Source organism: Nicotiana tabacum, chromosome 8 (genome assembly GCF_000715075.1).
Source record: "Nicotiana tabacum cultivar K326 chromosome 8, ASM71507v2, whole genome shotgun sequence".
In the NCBI taxonomy this organism is placed as follows: Eukaryota; Viridiplantae; Streptophyta; class Magnoliopsida; order Solanales; family Solanaceae; genus Nicotiana; species Nicotiana tabacum.
In genome coordinates, this window is record NC_134087.1 from 112696147 (window position 1) to 112715356 (window position 19210).

The window sequence follows — 19210 nt, forward strand, 5'->3', positions numbered from 1 at the left end:
GTTGATTCATTGCAATCAAACGGTCCAGTTCAGCTTCTGCATAAATGAAACGACGACGTTTAAGGGCAACTAGATCTGAACCGTTCATCCATCTTGATCCCACGGTCTTAAAAACTCACCCAAACCCGATCCATTTCAACCCCGGGTTGACCCCTTTCCCCAACTTAAATCAAACGATGTCGTTTGGATAAGTGGATTGATCTCAACCGTGCATCTTAATTGATCCAACGGATGAGATCAATCCACCCCACCCCTATATAAGGCCCAAGCCCCTACCCCGGCCCCTAACTGAACACCCCCCTCCTCTCACTGTTCATCATCGTCCCCAAACCCCACCCCTAACCCTAGCCGCCCTAGAATCCCACCGCCTGAAACCCGGCGGCATCAACGCCGCCGGTCACCAAAATAACACCCTAGAACCCCCTGAACATCCTCTACAAAAATCTGACCTTAGTTTCCTTCGAATCAGACCCCAACTCTTCGAATACTAAATCGAAGGTGGGTCTGAAAACTCAAACCTTTCCAATGGCTTCCAAAATAACACCATAGTACCCCCTAGCATGCCTCGTTATGGATCTGAAGTTTGTTTGGCTCGAATCAGTTCCGAGCTTCTCGAATCTTCTTTTGAAGATTCGGACCAAACAAGAACAAACTCAGATCCGTTCTAAACTGACACCAAATGACCCCTAGGCTACCCTCACCCTTGTGTCGTATTTGGTCCCCCTCGAATCTGACCAGAAATGGTTAAGTCCCAAATCGAACCTTCAAGAACCCTAGAAATACTAGACTTTTGGATTCTGTTCACTTCAGACGAAAGATTGAGGTTTAATCGACCTTAGTCAAAGTATTTTCAATAGAAAATACTTCGACTAAGGTCTGTTTGATTTCAAACAAAATCCGAAGCCAAGTTGAGTTCGAGTCTGATTAAAATTCAGAGGTACTTTTCTATTTCTGTTTGTGTATTCTGTATGTATTTTCGTTTGTTTTAATAACTTGTTAATTTTTCATATTTTTGTTTTGATTAATTCTATCATCTTTGTCTCATGCTCGTCTATATGATCAAAATATGAAACTGTTTCTGTTGATTGTGATTATTCACAATGTAAGTAATCGACTCGATTAAGTTCGTCGATTAGTTATATTATGAATTCTCATTTATGGTAATGCTGATTGAAACAATCTGCTTCTATTGTTTTAAACTGATTATGGACAAATGTTGTAAATAATTAACTGATTAATACTCGTCAATTAAATCATGTTTGTTTACAAATCAGTAAATTCAAATGTATGATGTGTATGTATTGTTTTCTGAACAGGGCATTGTCAGTATATTGACAATGCTCCTGTGTGTGTTTGATCTTGGTTCAATGTTAAGTCCAGTCTGAATTGTTATAATGATTTCAGTAATATGTTGTTATGATGTTAGTTCTGAATTCAGTGTGATTTTATAAATGTTGATTAGATGTAATTGTGTTAGAAGGTTACATTCTTAGTTAGGATTCAGGCTAAAACTTTAGGATTGGTTATAGCTGCTTAAACAGATTTTAAAATCTGTATTGTTAGATTCTGAATTTAAGGCAGTAATAACAGTAATTACAGTAGGAAATCTAGGAAATTTGGGACAGAATAGTGAGGGTAATGTGATAGAATAGTGGACTGAAAGTGGAATGTTGGTTGGCTATAATTTAAGATACTAATGGGAAACAAAGGGTAATGGGCTGCTAAAAATCAGGATAAGAGCACTTGGATTTAAAGTGTTCAAAAGCAGTTTTAATGGAAAACTTTCTGATTTTTAAAAGGAGAAAAGAGTCCAGGCAGCACTAGAAGGGTACAGGACAGCCCTGTATAAATAGAGGGGGATTGGGACAGATTTGGGGCAGATTTTGAAAGAGAAAAATCTGATAAGAGAGATTTTTTTGAAAGAAAAAAAAAATCAGATTTGAGGGCACATTTTGAAAGAGAAAAATCTGATAGAGGCAGATTTTAAAACAGAAAGATTTTAAGAAGAAAAATCTGATTTTGAAAGGAGAAGAAATCTAATTTAGGAGCTCTTTTATAAAAAGAAATAGAAAAGAAAATATTCGCACACACACACACACACACACACACAGTGAAATTGAAACAGAAAAAATAGAAAAGAAAAGAAAAAATCCGAAACTTTGTTGTTCTTTTTGGAATCTGTCCGGGTCTGTGTACTGATACTATTTGGTCTTAAAATCTGAAGTTCTTTAAGAAGCTTTACTCTTGTGAATCTGGGTTTCTCGGGTCTTGTTATTGCTCAAATCTGTGGAAATACTGATATTCTGCCAGTATTTTGTTACTGTTGCTACTGCTGAAATTTACTTCTTCTACCTTCATTTCCAGGTACTTATCTTTTGAATTTTATGTTGAAAAGAGATTCAACATGACAAATCCATGAAGCCTGAATTGCAATTCTGTTTCCAATTGTCCAAGTTCATTAGTTTAAATTTCATTTTTTTGTTTCATGTTAGTTAACTAGTAGTGAATTCAATTTGATAGCTATGAGTTAATTGTCTTATTTTGAAATTCATATAAAGCTTTGTAATAATGTTAGCCATTCCGAAATCTCATTGGTATAGGTATATGTGAATTGTCAAAACAGGGAGTAAGGCATAAAAATGGGCCATTGATTACATCCCATAATACCATTAGCTAAATGTAAAGTAGAATGGAAATATTAAGAAGTTACATTAGTAGTATATCTTGTAACAAATATGATTTTGTTTAGATTGGTATAAGTTATTATATGGTATGACGACAGGTATAATCATATGAGTAAAGTGAGTTGGTATAGCTCGTCATGATGTTAAGAATATTATGAATGTTTAGGCGTACAACTATGTTGTATGTAATACAGTTCGAATTGAATCAATTTGAATAATAACTCTTTTCTCATCAATTTGATTATTTATCGTTATAAATAAACTGAGCAATTATAATTCTGGATCAAAAAACAAGCATGTGAGAATGAGGTGATATGTATAAGAACCAATCGCAACACTTTATATCAATGGTAAATAAAAGTAGAATTTGCACTAATTAAAATAAATAAAAATTGTTCAAAAATACTTCTTCCCTTCATAAATTATTTTTGTGAGTTTCATATGGCATTCATCCTTTGGTATATGTATATGTTGTATTTGTGAAGAATAGTATTAATCATGTTCTTATTTTACTTTGAATTTGAATAGTCTTGGGATGAACATAATTAATACTTGGAAATTATAGTCAACGGGCAATACTTAATAAATTGTGAATTCTTTTAAGAATTTAAAGGCATCCCCTAAAATATGAATTTTACAGGAATTTCATATAAAAAATGTGTAGATATAATAAACAATTTTGTGGAAAATCCATAATATCATTACAAAAATTTTACGCAATTAGGGATGCGTTCGCGTACCCTGATTATTTTTTTTTAAAAAAAGCAAATTCGGATTATGCGTACGCGCAATTTCGAGCGAATATTTAAGAAAAGGATTTTTCCAAGGATGTTAAAATAATTTCATATAACCCGAGGTGTGCAGTTCATTATTTAAATAAAAAGGGTGATGATGTTCCTGATTTTATTTTAAATTTCGAACATATATTTTTTATAAAAACTATAACATGGACAATTTTATTGTGTACACGTACGCGTGGCATGATCCCCGGTAATTATAAAAAGTATATAATACGAATATACGTACGCGTAATTCGTCCATATAATTGTAAACAATAAGTAAAAAGCGGTAGTAAAATCATGCAATAAAAACGTATTTAGTAAAATCAAGATAATTAATCCAATAATAAAAACAGTTAAGCGACCGTGCTAGAACCACAGAATTCGGAAATGCCTAACACCTTCTTCCGGATTAACAGAATTCCTTACTCAGGATTTCTGGTTCGCAGAATAATAAACAGAGTCATATTCTCCTCGATTCAGGGATTAAAATTGGTGACTTGGGACGCATTAAAATTTCCAGGTGGCGACTCTGAAATAATTAAATAAATCCCGTTTCGACTGTCCTTCAATTGGAGAAAACTTCCCCACGCGCCCCGCGGGAGCGGTAAAAAGGAGGTGTGACAGGTACTGCATCTGCCAGGAAGAGAGCCTTTTCTCAAACCTTTCTATTACTCCATTCCATATGCCAACTGACTTGTGTTTAGCTCCCAATGGAAGGCCTAGGTAGGTTGTAGGGAAAGTGCCTGTCTTGCAGCCAAGAATCTCAGCCAGTTCAGCTAGATTGGAGACCTCATTAACCGGATATATGACAATTTTCAACATGTTAATGTGTAGGCCAGATAAAACTTCAAAGATAAGCAAAGTAAGGTTGAGGTTGAGAACCCGTGACCTCTCTGCCCCACAAAATATTAAGGTATCATTTATTGTTAATGTGAGACTATCAGTGCGTTTTCTAAGGTCCGTCCCACTTGAAAACCTTGTATCCATTGCAGCTGCTTTGCTTTTTCAAGCATTTTAGTTAGTCCTTCCATAGCCAATATAAAGAGGAAAGGGGAGAGAGGGTCTCCCTGCCTGAGGCCTTTTTGTGGAGAAAAAACCCAACAGGACTTCTATTAACCAAAACAGAGTATTTCACAATGGTAATGCTGAATTTAATCCACCTAATCCACCTTTCACCAAACCCCATTCTCCTTAGTATGTTGATTAGATAGGGCCAATTTAATTGATCAAATACTTTCTCAATGTCTAGCTTGCAAAGAATACCTGTGCCTCCATTTTTGATTCTCCAATCCAAGGTTTCATTAGCAATTAAGGATGCATCCATGATCTGCCTGTTTCTGATAAGGCAATCACCACACAATGCCTAAATGTGATAATGGCTCGAGGGACTTGCACTACTTGTCCTTCTGGGTAAGTTGTGTATCAACCATATATTGTTCATTCCTTGGACAATCTAGAAATGCACCAAATTACCATTATTGACAAAAGTTTATACCATTATCCTTTGCTTTGGTCAAGTAGTGTGGGTAGTCAATTCCCTATTTGGTTTTTGAAACCTTCTCATCTTCCAAATATATTTTACATGAATACACAAATATATAGTTAAATTTAGCTTTCTCATCTTATTGTAGTAATACTTTTCACAAGAAAGACATTCACAAGCTTAGTGATATATAAGGAGACCATGAACAGAATACTCATTAAGAAATGATTCTACTTATCCTCAAAATAAAAAATTACCAGTCATACACAAATATTCATAGATAAGAACAAATAAAGGCATTAAACCAATATAGAAAGTTTATGGCAAAAAACTTAAAAGATGGTGAATTTGAAATCCAAACGAAGAAAAATAAACTTACATGATATTACCTGCAGATTTTGATAGTCAAATTTTAAACATATTGAGCCAGACATTTGAAAATCTGTTACAAATGTAAGGTAACTCTAGAGACATAACAGGATAGCAGAAAACAATAGGACACTCTCATCAAAATAGTTAAAGGACAGTGGAGAAATTTCTTATACACACGTTCTATCTTAATGAGTATGGTTTTATCTTTACCAAAAAGCAAAGAATGTGATTCTATGTGAATAATTGTCAGTCACTTCCTATCAATCTTGCATACAACAACAACAATCTTGCATATTACACGAAGAAAAGAAAAAAAAACAGCTTCGAACTCCATGGCACTGACTTACCTAGCATTCATATAGCAATATCCAAATTTAAAGGGCTCAATGATTTTAGAACTTCACAACAGTTTTCCAACACACACGGATCATTGTATTTCCTCTTAAACAACTTTATCTTTACTTTACGTACCATAAGTATTATGGTTAGAACTTATATTTACATTTAGATCAAATAGAATTAGAACAAATAAAATTAAGAAATATATTCACAATTTAAACTTGTGCTATCAGATTGCTAAGAAATATTATGGTTAAACTTAGATTTACATTTAGATCAAATAAAATTAAGAAATGTATTCACAATTGAAATTAAGAAATATATTCACAGCTAACTTCTCAGCATCTATAAGCGAGACATTAATTTGGTAACATAAATGTTCTAGCATTTTTTCCTCTTGTAATACTGAAATAGACGGTCTTTCTTCTTCATTTATTGACACATCGAGGTGTTAGCAGCTTGTTTATAAGGTCAATTAAAGCCCTCAACTGAATGTAATAGATATAAAAAAGGCGTAGCATTTCAACAATCGAAATAAATATTTTCTTGAAGACAATTTGCAGATAACTTCTTGTGTTGGGAAATTTTTGTACCATTTTGAAAACTTTATAGATCTTTAAAATTCAAAAGCCAAGAACAAACATGTTTACATTACATGGGATAACCATTTGACTGACCAATATGTATGTTCGCAAAACTGATTGACCTTCTTTCTTTCTACTATAATCCGAAATTAGAATCCCAAGATGTCGACTGAAAGAAAAAGCAGTATGCTAATTGCACTCTTTTTGTAAGAGATAATCCACAAATAGCCATTGAGATGAATAACAAACACCAAGCAGAAGAATGTATTAAGAAAATGAGCTGCTATCAAATACAAAGTAAAATATTCAAGCACAAAGTCATAATTTAGCAGGTATAACCTAGTGAAAGGTTCAACATCTATCAGAATATAAATGCTTGATACATCCATGGATATATTGCAGCTATTTTAAATCTCTTAACTTGTTATGTCAAAATACTAACCGAATAAGAGTCATTACAGACAATTGTTTGATCTCTGTTCTTTGGTTTTTCCCTTTTTCTACTTTTGCTTTCTCAATTTGGACCGATCACTAAAATAAACTGATAATCTGTCCTTCTCTCTCTCTATACCCCTCCCCCCCTATTACTAAAAATTATGACTTGTCTAAATGCATATTATGTAATTGAGGACGCATATAAGGCATGTGTTTGCTGGTCTTGGTCAAACAACCAGAACAGACACGGCGTAGTTAATAGTAAATTTAAATGTGGCTTCATAAATAGTACAAGCACAGTATAAGATCTCATTAATTGCATAAATATCTTTAGCATGACATCAAAATATAAAATATAAAATAGTACAAATATACCGTTGCATGAACATCAATTTTCCAACTAACCAAATTTGGATGCATATTCATACTCATCTCTCCATGTAAGTCTGCAAAATATCAATTTTAGCATCTCTGATGTTAACCCATTAGCAAAATGACCAAGTATCAGATACAACTTAATCAAATGAAGAAATAGCGGATAAGAGATACTGAATCTAAATTGATCTGAAGTCCGCAAAGAATAAGGTGTAACGACCCGGCCGGTTGTTTCATGAGTTACTGCTCCGTTTTCCCCATTTATGCTTCTTATTGTCTTGTTCAGAGGTACTATGTGTTATCGGGTTGGTTGGCTCGGGTACGGAGAGGTTTTGGTAAGGTTTGAGACACTTAGTCTCTTTTGAGGAAGCTTAAGTTGGAAAAGTCAACTGGATGTTGACTTATGTGTTAAAGGGCTCGGATGTGAGTTCCGATGGTTCGGATAGCTTCAGGAGGTGATTTGGGACTTAGGAGCGTGATCGGAATGTGTTTTGGAGGTCCGGAGTGGATTTAGGCTTGAATTGGCGAAATTGGAATTTTGGAGTTTTCCGGTTGATAGGTGAGATTTTGATATATGGGCCGGAATGGAATTTCGGGAGTTGTATTAGGTCCGTTGTGTCATTTGGGATGTGTGTGCAAAATTTTAGGTCATTCGGACGTGGTTTGATAGACTTTTTGATCGAAAGAGGAATTTGGAAGATTTTGGAATTCTTAGGCTTGAATCCGATGCAAATTTGGTGTTTTGATGTTGTTTTGAGCATTCCGAAGGTTGGAAAAGTTTGAATGATGTTAAGGGATATGTTGACATATTTGGTTGAGGTCCCGAGGGCCTCAGGTGAGTTTCGGGTGGTTAAACGGACCATTTCAAGTTGGATAAAGTTGCAGAAATTCTCCTGTTGATGTTGCTGACAGCTGGCCTTCGCGTTCGTGAGTGGGCGCTTGCGTTCGCGAAGGGTTAGCATGTGAGGCTGAAGGTTTGGTCTTCGCGTTCACGAGGGAGGTCCCGCATTTGCGAAGGGTTGCGGTCATTGAGCTACGCGTTCGCGAGAGGGAAGTCGCGTTCGCGAAGAAGGAAAATGTGGTAAGTGTTAGGTTGTGCTTCGCGAACGCGAGGCTTTGACCGCGTTCGCGAAGAAGGATTTAAATGACTGGGTAGAATGTTTTAAAATCTCATTTCCGCGGTTTTTAGCCTATGTTTCTCCATTTTTGGGCGATTTTGAAGCTTTTTGAAGAGGATTGAAGAGGGAATCAAGGGGTAACATTTGGAGGTAAGATTTATGGACTTAAAACTCAATCCTAATGTGATCTCTACTTAATTAATCATGGAAATTGTTGAATTTAAGCCTAAGTATTGAAGAACTATGGCTTGTAATTGGATACCTAAAATTTGGGATTTGAGGGGTCGTTTGTGGTTGGATTTTGGTGTTTTTGATATAAATGAACACGGAGAGTGATAATGAGTCTATTGATATAATTTTTATTGGATTCCGAGAAGTGGGCCTGGGGGTCGGGTTTGGCCAATTTCGAAATTTGTGTTGTAATTTGATTTCTTTCGAGTGGACTTTGTTCCATTAGCATATTTTGATGGTTTTGCACAGATTTTGGTTAGATTTGGAGCATCCGGAGGTCGATTCGAGAGGCAAAGGCATCGCGAGCTAGAGTTTGGACCGGATAGAGGTGAGTAATGATTGTAAATGTTGTCCTGATGGTATGAAATCCCGAATTTCACATCGTAGTGCTATATTGAGGTGACGCACACGCTAGATGACGAGCGTGGGATTGTACACCATTGGGGATTGTGACTTAGTCCATCCCGTATGACTGTTTTACTGCGTATTTGATTGAAAATTGTTTGCTATCATCATGCTTTGGGCTGAATGCCATATTTGGGCCTCGTGCCAACTATTTTGGACCCTTGGGGGATTCTTACTAATATTCTTCATTGTTTTGACTTTATACTTGTACTCAATCATGTTATATACTACTGTTTTTACAACTCAACCATGTTTACACTATTTTGACATCTTAAATGATATTTTGAGCTGAGCATCATATTTTACTGGGCCCGAGTGGCTTTTAGAGATTTCTGACTAAGTAAGGCCAAGGGACTGTGTTGTGAGGATTATTATAGGATCGGGTTGCATGCCGTAGCAGTGTTGTACTGATTATGATTATGAGGCCGATGACCTGAGTTATACGCCACAAGGTGGCTTGATATGAGGCCTAGAGCCTATTGATTATGCCACGAGATGGCTTGATATTGCACTTGGGCCGTAAGGGGCCCCTCTCGGAGTCTGTACACCCCAGTGAGCATGGGTACCTAGTGAGATATGTGATATAGCCCGAGGGGCTGAGGTTGTTCCATGTTATTGCTTGAAGGGCTGATTTCTGTTGGTATTGCGCCCGAGGGGCTGATTTTATGTGTTTATCTTTTTTCGCTGCTTTTCATTTACTTGTTTAACTGTAAAAAAAGGTGTTTTAAAGAAGATTATACTGAACTAAGGTGTTTTTATAAGATCTCACTATTTTATTTCATTTTTATTAGTTTTTCTCTGCCTCTTTATAGCATGTTGTTGTGTTTTACATGATTTCTTATCGCTCAGTCTTCATTTATTATTATTACTCACTGAGTTGGAGTACTCACTTTACTCCCTGCACCCTGTTTGCAGATTCAGGAGCTTCAGGTCCCGCCAGTGAGGGTTGATTGCTCCCAGCACGCTATTCGGAGCCCACTAGGTAGCTGCTCGGCGTTCGCAGCCCAGTGTTTCTCCCTCCTATCTTACTTTTTGTTTCTAATTCCGTAATAGACTGTGTAGACATGTGATTTTTGACCTTACCCAAGATTTTTATATTTTAGCATGTAAATATTTAATGTAGGCCTAATATAGCTATTTCAACTATTTTTGACTTCTTTACTTTATTTTCGTCATAAAAATGAAAGATTACAAAAAAATATTTTAGCTTACGTATCTTTCATAAATTTAAATAAAAATATACAAAAATAGTACCTTATTTTTATCTTTACATAATCTTGAAAATACAAAAAATATGTTGCATTCGCATCTAGGATTTTATTTTTGCATTTTTAAATCAATTAGTAATTTATCTGCTTTACAAAATTGAAAAAATCACAAAAAAATGTATTTTGCATTTTTATTGTTTAATTTCGAATTTTTGTAATTTTATTTAATTAGGTGTGGTAATTATTATTCAGAGATAATTAAGTTAATTTGGTAGAATAATTTGGTTTAGGGGTTGTTCAATAAGGGTAATGTTTACCTAACTTTAGGAAGCTTCTACAATGGTAGGGTCAGGAAATGCACTACTAAATTAAATAAAAGCACTAAGCTAGTGTAGATAATTGAAAAATGGGAATGGGTAATGGAAATGGCATTAACTTAATGCCCATTTAAGGGCTAAAAATCATGGTCAGAGGGGGAGAACATTAAAAGAGGGTAGAAGGCTAGGAAATTCGGAGAGGAAAAAAAAAGAGAAGGGGGCGGAGAGAGCGGTATACACTCGATATACACTCTGAATACACTGGATATACAGGGGCAGAGAGCTAAGAAAACTTGGAAGAGATTCTGAGAGAGGGAGACAAGAAAACATTCTGAAAATACTGGAAAAAAACTGGAATTTACTGTTTCATTGATTTCTATTTTCTGGTTTTCAATTTCGAATTGGCTGAAACCATCTTCCATATATTGTTTCATTGAACTATCTGGGGTTAATAGATGGATTAAAACTGGGATTGTTTTGTTGCTGCTGGTGATTGTTGTTGTTTTTACTTCTGATCTCACCCCCTTTTGACTTTCATTTCCAGGTATTCCTTCATACCCTTTGCTAACAAATAAAGTGTCACAAGTTGGAACCAGATTGAATTTGTATACAGATTTGGATGTTCGAATTGGAATTTGAATAAGAGTCTTGTTTGAATGTTAAATTCTATTAGCTTCTGTTGTTTATACTTTTGTTTTCTTATTATGATTCATGTGTTAAGTTGTCCAACTGTGCTCAAGGTATAGATTGTATACAACAATAGCTTCTGCTGAAATTTTGGCTATGTATGTATAGATTGCCTGGTCTTAACTGTACCCAATTGATGTTTCCATATAGTTTATGCCTTAGTTTAAAAGGGGATTATTGTTGATTGATATATATATATAAAGTTCTTATTCATGCCCCGACTCGTTTTTCTCCCCTCCTCAACGGTTAAAACGATTATGAGAGATCACTGGTAGGTATGGCTTCAGGGATTCGATCCTGGAGTCCTTGCTTGCAGCCGGCGTTGCCAAAATATTCAGGCCCTTCCGCTAATAAAATGGTTTAATAAAGCCTTGTTGTTTGGAAGGGACTTCTCAAGTACTTTAGTGTTAAATAATTAGGGTCTTAAAAAATGAAAATTTAAGGCAAGCCATAGTTAGACACTTAGTAACAAATGGCTCTTGTGTTAATTTCATAATGTAGAGGTAAAATAATAAATATTCCTAGAGAAACCTTTAGGGTATTATCGTGATTGTGGACATGTTCGCGTGACATAATTACGAATTTTCAAAAATAAATTAAGGTCCGCGTCCGCGCGACTTTGACTAAGTTTTTTTTCTTAAATAAATTAAGTGTTGTGAATTGTGTACACGTACGCGTGACATGACTCTTGACACGCCAAACCACACGAGTATACGTATGCGTAACTCGATAATTCTTTAAGTACGAGTAAATCACGTAATTAAAAGTGGTAAAGGTAAAAATGCATGTAGTTTCTAAACATATAATTAAATAATTTAAGCCAAGTATAAATGGTTAAGCGATCGTGCTATAACCACGGAATTCGGGAGTGCCTAACACCTTCTCCCGGGTTAACAGAATTCCTTACCCGGATTTCTGGTTCGCAGGCTACAATACAGAGTCAATCCTTTCCTTGATTTAGGATTCGAACCGGTGACTTGGGACACCATAAATTATCCCAAGTGGCGACTCTGAATCTTTAAATAAACGAATCCCGTTTCGATTGTCCTTTGATTGGAAAAACTCCCTTATACACTCCTTCGGGTGTAGGTAAAAAGGAGGTGTGACAGCTCTGGCGACTCTGCTGGGGATCGAACCCAGAATCTCTGGTTCAGGGTTCAAGAATTCGAGCTTAGAATAATTGTTATATTTGGCTTTATTTATTGTCTGGTTTTATTTACATGGTTGGTCCTAATGTGCTAAATGCTGCTTTTACCGCTTTGATATTTGGTTGGACTGTATATAAATTGTTACGAAACCCTCCTCTCTCTGAGTCTTCTAAATCATCTTGGAAGTGTGCAATTCGTGTGACTTCTTTTCTGTCAGAGTCATATCCCAATTTTAGAACGAGCTTCGGACAAGCTGCAAAGCCGGTGAAGCTTCTATATTCTCGGTACGCTGCCCCCCCTCGGCTCGAGTTGTCCGCTCGGGTATGTAAGCCCGTGATTTTTGACCCTCCCCGAGAATTTTCACATTTTTAGCATGAATATGTGAAATTGGGTCCAATATAGCTATTTTAACTATTTTTACTTTATTTCGTTGCAAAAGAAAATTTCAAAAATATATATATATAAATTTTAGTTTATGTATCTCTCATAAACTTGAAAAATACAAAAAATTGTACTTTATTTTGGTACTTTATATAAATTCGAAAATTACAAAAAAAATATAGTTCTATTAATGTTTGCAGTCATTATAATTTTGAAAAAATACAAAAATATTACTTCATATTTTTACCTTTATTAAAGAACGAAAATTACAAAAAAAAGTAGTTTTATTAATATCCTATAGTCATTTTAACTTTGAAAAATACAAAAAAATATTACCTCATATTTTATCTTAATATTTAAAACGAAAATTACAAAAATAGTTTTATTAATATTTTGTAGCTACTTTAAATCTTGAAAAATATATAGTTTTGTTTGAATACTAGTCTTATTTTTGTAGTTATTTTGCTTACATAGGACTAGTTAAGCAACGTTTTCCTATTTCTCGGGTCCGGGCAAAAGAATAATATTTGGGTTTAAACTACCCATTTTAGGCCTAATTTTCGGACATAGCCCGTAATAATCCGAGCCCACCACGCATGGGGACACAAGTCTTGGACCCCTACACACGTGGGGCCCAATTTTTTGAACAAGACACAAAAATGCACGGGGGACAAGGGCAAAGGGGAGGGGAAATTTTAAAAGGAAAAGAAAGATTTTGAAAGGAGTGGAGCGGACAGAAGGTGAGGGAAAAGAGGAGTGAAATTTTTTTAAAGCAAAAGTTTTTGAAAAGGGGAATGGCACGTGAAAAGTAGGAAAAAGAATTTAAAAAAAAAAGCAAGAAATTTTTGTTGAAAAAGGGGAGAAGACTTTCACTTCAGGGGGGGACCAACGAAGAGGACTTTGGGGACTTTTTTTTGGAAAATTCTGAAGAGGTTACTGTTCATCTTCTTCTTTCTCTTTGAAAGAAGTAGCAAGGAAAAAACCTACTGCTCCATGAACGGACCACCCTCCTCCTCCATCACCACCATCAACAAACCACCATTGTTACCGACCCCACGTCCAAACCCTACTGTCGCAGCGAGGACTACCAGCCAAACCACTGCTCGTCTCACCACCGCCCAAAGACCATCGCCCAAACACCATTAATGACCTCGCGACCACCACAAAACCATCACCAAACACCACCCCGTCATCCTCCTCAACGCCTAACAAACCCTACTGCAAAACCAACAAAAACGGGACCAAACGAGTTCCCTCCATCCCTTCCGACACCCTCACGGACCAACTCCTCCATCGCCCATAACCACCACTGTCCAAACGAACGCCGGAAAACACGACAAGTCAGTCCCTCACCCCGTCGTAACTAAAACCAGTCGCGACAGTGACGACCATCGCCTTCCTCCTCCTTGAATCCGCCATTGTTGCCGTTGCGAGCTCCCTCCGTCGACCACTGCCTCCCGTCACCACCCAACACCACGACCAACAGTTTCCCCCCGTCGTCAACCTCCAGAACCAGTCCGCCATTTTCAGTCCAACGTCGTCAACCTCCAAGCAGTCGTAGCTGCGGTTCGCGAGCAGTTGTGGGTTGCCGCGATCCCGCCTTGCCGAGTTTTCTATTTTCCGTCGAGGTCGACTTTGGTTCGTCGAGGTCCGGTACGTCGAGATGCTGTCCGAGGTTCCGTCGTTGTTCTTCGTTCAGAGAGGTCCGGCTTGAGTTCCGTCGGAATCGTGTTTGTCGTTCTGAGTTTGTCGAGGTGCAAAGGTTAGTAAACCTCGATGTATTAGATAAATAAACTTTACGTTGAATGTTTGAGATGCAATATAAAAATTGGTATGGAAATTTTCTGCCTATGTTTCATTGTCTGCATTTTTGTTCATTTTCATGTTATGTTATTCTTGTTTATTTGATGTCATTTAATTAAGTTGGACTAGTCGTACTATGACATAAGTTTGACATTAATCTGTTCGTCCTTTCCTTCGGTTAGGTCATTCGAAAAAATAGTATTAGCGCATGCTGTTACTACTACCGAAACACTCATTCACTAAACTCCTTTTATTAAACTTCTAACAAGTCATGGGATTTTAGTTGTAAAGAGGCCGTAAGTTTTAGTATTGTTAAAGACATAAAAATGGCATCCTTTTAAAAAAAAAAAAAAATACTAATAATAATAATAATAAAGAATAAAATGAGACGAGCCTCGCCGAATAAAAGGGACAAATTGCGAGGCCCTCACAGCATATATATTAAAAATACTTAGAATTCGGGACATGCCGTTTAGCAAATTTTACGGCCTTCCCCAAAACAACCATACGTTAGTTGCTTTAGGCGCGTCTTAAATAATTTATTTTTTTTTAATTCGGGTGCACATTTATGTGACCCAAATCCAAATCTCAACCGAGTCGAGATATATCAATAACCACGGGTGCATTGATGTAACGTGGTTCGAGATATGTTTTCACGACGTTGCAAGTCCTATAAAAATAACAGTGAATGATAAAAGCGGTTAAAAGATAAAATTGGCACATAAGTTCATACTTGTATAAAATCAGATAATCAAGCCGAATATAACAATTGAGCGACCGTGCTAGAACCACGGAACTCAGGAATGCCTAACACCTTCTCCCGGGTTAACAGAATTCCTTATCCGGATTTCTGGTACGCAGACCATAATATAGAGTCATTCTTTTCCTCGATTCAGGATTAAAATTGGTGACTTGGGACACCCTAAATATCCCAAGTGGCGACTCTGAAATAAATAAACCAATCCCGTTTCGATTGTCCTTTAATTGGAAAAAACTCCCCTGCGCCCCCTCGGGCGCGGAAAAAGGAGGTGTGACAGCTCTGGCGACTCTGCTGGGGATGAGAGCACCCAGAACCACTCGTTCAGGGTTAAGAATTCGAGCTTAGAATAATTGTTATTATTTGGCTTTATTTATTATCTGATTATTACATGTTTTGAGCCTAATGTGCTAAATGCTGCTTTTACCGCTTTGATATTATTTGAATTGTATATAAACTGTGCCGAAACCTTTCTCTTCTTACCTCCGGGGATGTGCTTACTGGTTGAGACTCCCTATTCTGTTAGTGTCATACCCTAAATAAACGAGGCTCGGAAAGTTTCTAAGCCGGCTGGCCTTTTGGTTCCCGGAAAGGAGCTCCTTCCTCAGCTCGAGTTGTCCGCTCGGGTACACTGTCTAGAACACCGACCCAGGTTTTTGAACCTAGTATAACAAATCCACATGCCGGATCCCTAGTAGGAACGTTTATTTGCATCATGTGCATTTGACTTAGGGGACTCAACATAGGGGTTGGGTCCGTCTAGGACAAGCAACCTGAAAATAATAGACAATCTTTCGGCATCCTATGTACTACATGTTGTATTTAGTCAAGGGCGTATGGGTCATTTGGTCATTTCCAGCATGATGTTATTTTAATCAAAGCATGGGGAACATTTGTGGAATCCAAGAAGCCTTGGAATTCCCTATGTCCCCCACGCTTGCTTTTTGGGAAAGCACATGGGGAACATTTGTGGAATCCAAGAAGTCTTGGAATTCCCATATGTCCCCCACGCTTCATATGTTGGAAAAAGCGCATGGGAAGCATTTGCGGAGTCCAAGAAGTCTTGGAAATCATTATGTCTCCCATGCCACATTTTTGAAAGAAATAATAAATATAAAAAATAAAAATACAAATAAAAAACAAAGCATGAAAATTCAAAAAGATTTTGTATGTTGTCATCATTTTCCGCATATAAGAAAATCGTGAAAAAGGAGAAAATAACAGCATAGAAGTCCGAGTAGAGTCGAAACTCTGCCGAAATTTTGAAAATGAAAAAATGTCTTTTTAGTTTGTTATATTTAAAGAAAAGGAAAAAAATCATCATTGTTCTGTCTTGTTTTTAAAAAAAAATATAGAAAAGAAAATATTTTTTTTGGCATAAAAATGAAAAAAAAAAGGTTTTGTTTTAAAATGGGTTTTTATTTGTTTATCTGTTTATGAAAATGTCAAAATAAAAATGAAAATAGTAAAATAAAAAAGGAGTCCGGCGTTGAATGTGATTTTATTATTTGTTCCAAAAAAAAAGTATATATATAATCCAAAAAAAAAATCAAAAGAAAGTTCAAAATTCAAAAAATAAAATAGAAAAACAAATCCGAAAATATTTTGATTCTTTTTTCGAAATTGAAAAGAAAATTCAAAATTCAAAAAAAAACATTTTGAGAAGCATTTCTTTTATTAAAAGCAAAATTCCGAAAAATATTTTCCTCTCCTTCTCTAGAATAAAGAAAAAAGAGCAAATGAAAATTCAAAAATATTAGTCTTTCTTTTAAAAGAAAATCAATCAAAAAATAATATTTCCTTGCTTCTTTTAAAGTAGTTCTTTTAAACGAAAATTCAAAAAAAAAAGTTAGTTCATCTACTTATCCTTGATTGACCGAACTACGCGGGTTTGATTCTCACCAAATGTGAGATACGTAGGCAACCCTCATCGGGTCCAACCCCACCTTCTAAAAAAGAAGAAATGTTTTATGTTTTTCGTTAATTCGTTTGTTTGTTATAAATGAAAAATAATAGAATAATAGTCTATTTGATTGTTGTGAAAATAATAATAATAAAAAATATATATAGAAAATGGAAAAGGGTCTTCTCAATATTAGTTTATTTGCCCGAACTACGCGGGTTTGATTCTCACCGGGTGTGAGATACGTAGGCAACCCTCATCGGGTCCAACCCCACCTTTGCTAAAATAGCTAAAAAACAAAATTTTAATCTTGTCATAAATAAGTCGGGTGATGTCCAACCCACCTTTTGCTAAAATAGCCAAAAACAAAAAAAATAATAATAAAAGAATAACATGTCAAATTTTAGTTTTGTCCTAAAGAAGTCGGGTGACGCTGTTTTATCAAGACATAGCCGAATGTTCCCGAAAGGGACGCCGGAAGGCTGACTTTGCATAAACAGCCACCTTTGGGTCATGTTTAGGATTTTGGTCCAGTTGACCCACACAGCCTTAAAAAAGCTTCGTCCCCGAGACGCTGAAGGGCCGTGTTTTGCAACACCAAGTTTTATCATAATTTGAAAAAAAAAAAGAGTCGACGGTCAAGTGAATACCGTTCAAAATTTGTCATAATAAGCCGAGCCAGCTTCGGCCGCGTCTTAAACCGTTCTTGCCGAAATAGCCTTAGAGTATCTTTCAGTTGTCGAAAGGTTATTTTCGTAAAAGAATGGACAAGTTTGTAAAGTGTCAAAATAATCCTCCCCGACCTCAAAATTCATGTGAAATTTGGAAGGGGCCACATTTGCAAAAATAACCATTTGATTGCATTTGTCGAACAGAGAAAGGGAGCTGGAATTTTGTTTTTTTTTTGCCAATCTTTTGATTAGAACATGCAGTTTGCTTGATTTTCAAGTTTGCGGGTCATCTTTAAATCCTTGAAACCCAGTTTGTTCTAATATGAAAATTAAAAAATGTTTACTGTTGTTTATCTTTTATTGGCACGAACTACGCAAGGTCTGATTCATGCGGGGTCATGATACGTAGGCAATCTCCATAAGATTCGACCACAACAAGAAATGAAAAAGAGAATGAAAAAAGAAGGAGAAAGCGAAAGAAAATTTTTTTTTTGAAAAGAAAAACATCGAAAAAAAGGAAAAGAAAAACAAAGGTAAATAAATAAATAAATATATATATATATATGTATATTGATAATAATAAGGACCGACTGAGTCCATTCTAACATATTTGGTTTTGAATTGTGAAGAAAATTGAGGTGGTTGGTCTGTGCCTCAAAGAAAAATGACGACTAACGTCGAAGCTGTTACAAGTGCTCCAGAGACTCAGAGTGGGAAGGTTCCTCGTCATGAGTCACAATTTGCGACACAACAAGAGCAGTACCACTCTCCTGAGTACCACTCATACTCGTTTGATCTTGCTGCAAAAACTGAGAAGCCTGCCCGAAAGATGGTACAGGAAGAAATGACCCGAAGAGTGAAAAGCTTAGAACAATGGTTGGAAAACATGCAAGGGTTGGCAGGCCAAAAGAGTGTTGCCTTCAAAGATCTATGTATGTTCCCCGATGTCCACTTGCCGCCTGGTTTCAAGACTCCAAAATTTGAAAAGTACGATGGACATGGAGATCCCATAGCCCACCTGAAAAGGTATTGCAATCAACTGAGAGGGGCAGGAAGAAATGAAAAATTATTGATGGCTTATTTTGTGGAAAGCCTTACGGGAGTAGCCTCCGAATGGTTTATGGATCAAGACACGTCTCGCTGGTATGTCTGGGATGACATGGCACAGGCCTTTGTCAGACAGTTCCAATACAACATCGACATTCCCCCAGACCGCATGTCCCTTTCAAACCTGCAGAAGAAACCAAGTGAAAGTTTCAGGGAATATGCCATAAAATGGAGAGAGCAAGCAGCTCGAGTTAAGCCACCCATGGATGACCACGAGCTAATTACTGTCTTCCTTCAAGCACAAGAGCCAGATTACTTTCAAAACATGGTGTCCGCAGTTGGCAAAACCTTCTCGGAAGCAATCAAGATTGGAGAAATGGTAGAGAATGGTCTTGAGACAGGCAAGATTATAAGTCAAGCTGTTCTTAAGGCCGCAACTCAGGCTGTTCGGGTTGAGTCAGATAATCTTAGCGGCACAAA